This window comes from Callorhinus ursinus, unplaced genomic scaffold, assembly GCF_003265705.2.
Source record: "Callorhinus ursinus isolate GAN/ISIS: 27379988/994484 unplaced genomic scaffold, GSC_fseal_2.0 scaffold35, whole genome shotgun sequence".
NCBI classification, from domain to species: Eukaryota; Metazoa; Chordata; class Mammalia; order Carnivora; family Otariidae; genus Callorhinus; species Callorhinus ursinus.
In genome coordinates this window covers 3,098,644-3,105,383 of record NW_027397097.1, presented here as the reverse complement: position 1 = coordinate 3,105,383, position 6,740 = coordinate 3,098,644, and positions in this window count along the sequence as shown.

Here is a 6,740-nt window from a genome sequence, read left to right as displayed (position 1 = left end):
GCCCCCGGGTCTCCACCCCTTGAGGCGGCGGAGGGCCTCCGCTTCTCCCGCCGGGCCGCGCTGCTCTGTGTCGCCATCTCTCGCGCCCCCAGGGAACTTGCAGGGGGCTGCGTGGGAAGAGGCCTCTTGGATCAGCCTTTTCTGGGCTCCAAACCAAGAAAGAAGGGGTTGCGGGGTGCCTGTGAAGCCTGCTTCTCCCTCTCCCACTCGCCCTGCTTGTGTTCCCTCTCTCGCGATCTCTCTCCGTGTCAAATAAATAAATAAGATCTTTAAAAAAAAAAGGCGGGGGGTTGTGAGATGCAAGATAGACTGGAGACTTGGATGCTACTCCGGGTCCATTGCCAGTGCATTATCAGTCCAAGCAGGACCACCACTGCCCCTTCCTGGGTCTTGTTTTCCTCCTAGAAATTGGCAGCCAGGGAGAACAACCTCGCTTTGCCGACGAGGCCCAGGCCCGCCCCTGGAAGCCCCTGCCTAGTTGGTGAGGGAAGTCCAGGTGAAAGTGAATCTGTAGTGGAGGTCCATATGGTGTCTCCTGCCCATTCCTCAGGGCCCAGCCCAAATCCTTCTCCAAAGGCCTTTCCTGTCTCCACCCCCCCACCCCCACTCCTGTCTGACAGGATAGTGAGTCCCTCCTTCCAGCAGGACAGATGACACCCTGTCCCTTCCCTACCACTTCCCTACCACTGTTCCAGGCTGTCCCTTCCCTACCTCCAGCTGTCCCACCTTGCCAATTCCCTTTGCCAGCCATCAGGGTGCCCAGCAAGGCAGTGACTAGGGACTCCAGGACACTATTCACATTGTATTCCCAGCTCTGTGAATTGTGCCCCCTGGAGTTGTGCAATATGGTAGGCCGGGACTGGAGGCAGCAGTCAGCAGCCAGAGTTTCCCTCCTGCTCATTACTATCGAGCGGATCCCAGGTGGTCCTCCCAGGACAGCAGGGAGGGCCTCATGCTGGGGGCAGAGGCCTGGCTGGGATCAGGATAATCACAGCCCATGACAGAGGTAGGGGAAGGTAAATAAGTCTGTTGGGGATGGATTGCGGGGAGAGGTGGAGAATTCTAAACAAACTGAGCTGTGGGGTGAGGGGGTGGGGTAGGTCAGGTCCCCAGGGTCCAGGAGATTCCAGGAAGAGAAATGGACACCTGCAGAGGGAGGGGGGCAGAAGAAGAGTTTCTGTTTCCTTGGGCCATGCCCATGTTGTAGGAAAGAGCAGGAAGAGCTCCAGGTGACTGATGTCAGTATCATAGCCCCACCCACCTCATATCTCAATGGAGACCCCCCCACCGCACCCCAGGGTTAGGGCAAGGGTGGTCCCAGGGTCAAACATCCCAAATCCAAGCCCATGGGGGGTGAAGGGGGAACCCAGAGAGGATCCATGCTGGGGACCTGGTGAGAGGGTGAGAGCAGCCTAAGAGGCCCTCTGTTTCTGCATATGTTTTCTTTGTAAGGGGACCTTCTATACCCCAGTTCCAAGTTCCACAGTTCAAATTTGTGGCATGTCATGTGCCACTTAATAGGCCAAATGGGGAAATGCTTTTCGGTCAAGGAGCACTGACCGTTAATCAGACATCCTACAGATGGTCTGCACCTACTGCCAGCTCTCTGTGAGGCTTTGGTCAAATCCCTCCCCAGATTCAGTTTCCCCACCTGAAAACTGGGGTGCCAGACTTGTTACCTGAAAGTGGTTCTAGTTCTCTGTGGGATGATGTGATCTGCCCCCACTCACCTGAGTGGTAAGGGTGGGCAGCAGCCCCCTGAGCTGGGAGAAAAGATCAGGGATGGTGGGGCTGATAGGGTCCCTCTTGTGGCTCTGGGAACTCTGGTTGGCACCTTTGGTCTCTCAGGCTGCAGGTCCATAGAGTCGGGTCTCCCGGAGCCACAGACCACACACATCCCACCCTCGAACCCTCAGGTTATGAGGGAGCCTAATTGTTATTTATTGTCAGCTCTGACTCCTGAAGCACAATGAGCTACAGATGGGACCCTGCCCAAGAATCTGGGAGCATCTAGTGAGGAGGCAGGGAAGGAGTTGTGGAGGCCACAGGAGATTTAAACTGGCTTTTTATGGAGCTTGGAGAGCCACAGGCTGAAGAACAAAGGACTCTCACAATCACAGGCTTTTAAAACTCCTGGCGTCTCAGGTGAACCCGTGAAATCTTAGCATAACAATCCCCGCACTTAGAGACCATCTCATTTGAACTTGTCGTAGCGCAGCTGAGGAAGTGAGCCCAGAGAAAGCCTGCACCTCACTCTAGGTGGCACAGCACAAGCCCCAGTAAGCCAGGATGAGCTGTGATGGGGCTCCAGAGTCAGGGGCGTGGACTCCATGTCCCACTGAGGCTCTGCCTGCAGTGGGGACCCTGTCCCACAGGATCTGAGGCATGGGGTGCAGTTGTCGGCAAGGGATCTGAACAGATGGCCGTCCCCGGGGTTGTAGACCAGAAATTGTGGCGCCCTCTGCTGGCCACACTGCAATTTTAACAAGGAAGTACAGAGCAGGAGGAATGCTTTAGGGGCACCTGGCTGGTTCAGTCAGTGGAGAACAGGACTCTTTATTGTAAGATTGTAAGGTTGTAAGATTGAACCGCACGTTGGGTACAGAGATTCCTTAAAAATAAAAAATCTTGGGGCGCCTGGGTGGCTCAGATGGTTAAGCGTCTGCCTTCGGCTCAGGTCATGATCCCAGGGTCCTGGGATTGAGCCCCACATCTAGCTCCCTGCTCCGTGGGAAGGCTGCTTCTCCCTCTTCTACTCCCCCTGCTTGTGTTCCCTCTCTCGCTGTGTCTCTCTCTGTCAAATAAATACATAAAATCTTTAAAGATAAATAAATAAATAATCTTTAAAAAATTTTTTTTCAATGCTCTGTCCTTGGCTAACCCCTAACTGGCCAAGTCCTACCCCTCTAAAGGTGGGCTGCCCCCGTGTGTGTGTGCCTTAGCTCCAGGGCGAGGGTGGGCTTTGGTCTAAGGAGGAACTGGGGCTAGGAGGCCAGGGTGGGGTTCAGCCTTGGGGCAGGACAGGAACTGAGCTGAAGCTGCTGGGCCTGAGAGCTAGGTTCAGCCCTAATTTAGGTCCAGACCCTGAGCTGGGTCTGGAATCTCACTGGGGTTGGGTTTTGGGGTCACAGAGACAGGGGTCAAGTCCCAGTTCTGCCATTGCCAGGCTGTGTGGCCTCTGTGGCTTAAGCAAGTGACTTCACCTCTCTGAGTGCAAGCTCACCAGCCCAGGGTGTTGTGAGGATCTACTGAGATCCCACGTCGGGGGCACCAGCTTCTTCCAGGACACTGGATTCAGAACCCCTATCTGCTCCCTCTCCTCCTGCACCCTCAGTACTTGCTCTGTGTCCTCCCCACAGTCTGGCATCTGTGCTCTGCCTCCATTTGTCTCCAACTCCTGCTCAATGCCCCCCTCCTCAGTTCAGCCCTACAGTCTATCCCTGATCCAGCATGTGATGCCTGTTCACTTGCCTTTGCCAGGCAGGGCTCCTCATTGGCCATAACGGGCCCAAAATAGCACTTCCCCTCGCTGCTTCCTGCAACCTGGCCTGTGGCTTAAAGTCTGTGAGGACAGAAGGAAGAATTGGTGTTTGGCAGGCATGCAAAAGATGTGAAGGGCTCACAGAGGACATTTGGTGCCAGAGAGGGCAGACACTTGCCTAGGGTCACACCGTGAAGGGAGGCTAGGGCTGAGGCTTGAGTTCAGATGTCTGGGTGCCCCATCTCCTCCCCAGGCTCTGCCCAGAAGGTCTAAGGCAGGGCCTCAGCCAGACTTCCCGTCCCTTCACCAAGACTTCTGGACCTGCAGACTACTGCCAACCCCCGTTTGAGGTGTACAACAGGGCCCCTGGAGGCTAGCTACGCCAGTCGTGGGCTTCGTGGGTTCTAAGGGCCATTCTCTGACTGTTCTGACCACAGGAAACCTTCCTGCCTGGGCTGTCCTCCACACCCACCTCACCGTTCCCCTCCAGCCTCAGTGTTGCCTTACTGCGTGAGCTGAGGTTAAGTCCCTATCCCTCTCTGTGCCTCATCTTGCCCACAAGGCAGATGTCTAGCTAAATCCTGCCCTCCGTCCCTAGCCCTCTGTCCCGAGAACCCATTTGGAGAAGGGATGGCTCTCTCCTGGCCTCTGAGATCAGGACATCCTGCCCAGGGCTGGTCTACGGAACATGAGCCAGAGATCTCATGAGGGACTGGATGTGGCTCTGACCCCTCAGACTCCATCTCTCCTGTCCTCCAGCCCCTCCACGTGGCTGCCCACCCCGCTTCCCTGAGCCGCAGAGCCCTGAGCAGACAGACCACATGTGAATCCAGGCTGTACCACTTAGCAGACTAGTGACCTTGAGGAAGGCATTTTACCTCCCTGAGCTTCAGTTTCCTCATCTGAAAAAAGAGAATGATAATGGCACCAACTTCCCAGGACCATCTTGAGGATTAAGCGAGATGGTCCATGTTCCTGACTTGCAGCAAACAATAACTGGGAGCTGGGGTTGTCCCAGCTCCCAGTTATTGTCCTGTGACGTTTAAGACCTAGAGGGGGACTCTAACTGAATTCTCCAGATTGAATTCCACAAATATTTATTGAGCGTCTACTGTGTGTCAGGCACTGCAGGCAGCCTGGGGATGGAGCAAAGAACAAAGGGAAGTCGCCTCTCACAGAGCTCACTCTGGCTTCCCCTGCCTTTTCCTCTGCTCCAGCTGGGCCTACACCATGGACTCCTCACTCCAGGCCCTCCCCTCCCGACTGCCTTGGCTCAAGCTGTTCCGTTTTCATACCAAACCCAAGCCCCACTTCCTGCAACCCCAATGGCCAGCCCTGGTCGTACCCTGGTTCTCCACCTCAGCTGGCAGAATTAAAACATGGTATCATATGCCAGGGTAATGGTTACCCTTGGAGAGTAGACTCAGAGGGGGCAAAGGGGGAGCTTTTAGGGTGATGAAATATTCGGTTTTTTTGATCTGGAGGTGTTCACTTAATGAAAATTCAAGCCACACTAACAATTTGTCTACTTCTCTGTACAAACATTATACCTCAATATAGTTCCCTTGAAAAATAGTGACACCCGGGTCCACCCTCCAAACTGATTTAATTGGTCTGGGATGTGGGCCCCTCAGGTGATTATAATGTGCAGCCCAGGTTGAGAACTACTGCTTTAGAAGAGCAAATTCTTCCAGGATTCTCCCCTGGGCCTGCAGCCTGATGACTGTTCATCCCCCAAGACCTTCCTACCCACAGCTGACTGGCTCAGGGCTGAGCATGTCCACAGGCTGGCCAATGCCCCAGGATATGACCTCCTAAGTAGCAGTTGGCTGGCCAGGCCCAGTCCTGCTGAGGCACAGGAGCTGGGAAAATGCCGGGGACCCAGCCTTGGGTGTCCAGTGCTGAAAGTAAAGTCTGGCCAGGGCCCCTATGTTGAAGGCACAGTGGCCCCAAGACCACAGAAGCTGCACAGCAGTGAGAATAGCAGCCATCTGGCAGCAAGGCAGGAAGCAGAGTCTCAAGGTGGAGGGGCCAGGTGTCCTGAGATGGAGCTCCAATATCTGGGCCACTGTGCTGACAACTATTTAATTAGTGGTTCCCACTAATTAGCCCACCTTTTATTTCAGGGCACAACAAATCTCTTCTTTGTGGGGGAAAAGATTATTGGTCCCATTTTACAGATGAGGAAATGAAGGCTTACAGCGGATGTAACTCATCCAAGGTCACATAGCTAGTTGCAAAGTTAAGATTTCTGCTTAGCTTCAAATTCTGTGTTCTTTCTGCTTTGATTCACCAGAAATTCCACATGAACACTGCTTCCTGCTCTGGAATATATGTGTTTAATACCATCCCCTACTCCCCAGATCTTCCAAGTGAAGTGGCGCTGTGGGGAGATACTCCAAGTGTGTCCCGTGGCCTTGAGGGCCCCGCAGACCCGAGATGTTACACGTATACCTGTGTGCAAAGCACGAACCTACACTCCCCCTTCAGCAACTGATTTGTGTAAAGTGTTCATCACTCAGGTTGAAAGATGTTCCGACAGAGCCGGGGCGGGGGTGGGGGCTACTCTGCCCTTTATGAGTGGTTGCCATCTTGAGCTGTGTAGGGGGTACCCCAGTAGGAAGGGATCCGCCCTGTGAGGACTGGCCAGCCCCATGGGGTTGGCCTTTGCATTCTTACGTCTGATTTAATGACGCACCACTTTGGACCAGAAATCAGACAAACGGATTCTACCCTTGCTCCAAAACCTGAAGTCACCTTGGCTTCTGTCAGATTCCCCAGCCTCACAGGGGGCTTTGCTGCAGAACACCGTTTCCTTGGGAGCATATGTATAGTCTCCTGGTCGCCTTGTTTTTCACGTGCTGCCCGTGTCAGCTTCGGACTCCCAAGCCCCATCCCAGGCCCAGTGACTGAGGAGCTGTGGGGAGCCTGGGAATGTAGACGTACATGGACATATAATTATGTATCATGCTTTATATTCACACATGTAATCTGTAAGGGATTCTAACATGTCGCCCTGGTTACAAAGCCGTGAATAGTCATGAGGCCTTGTTTTCCTGACAAGAGAGCTACAGCCCAGACAGGGGCAGCGACCTGCCTGGGATAACACAGCAGAGTGGTGGCCTTGCCATCCCAGCACCCTTCTGTTCTGGGTCTCTGAGCCCTCCCTTCTGCTCAAGTGAGTGGGTGTTGGGAAGCCCACCAACTGGGGAGCCCTGAGGCTGGTGGCTGGGGGCCACCATGCCACCGACGGGGAGTG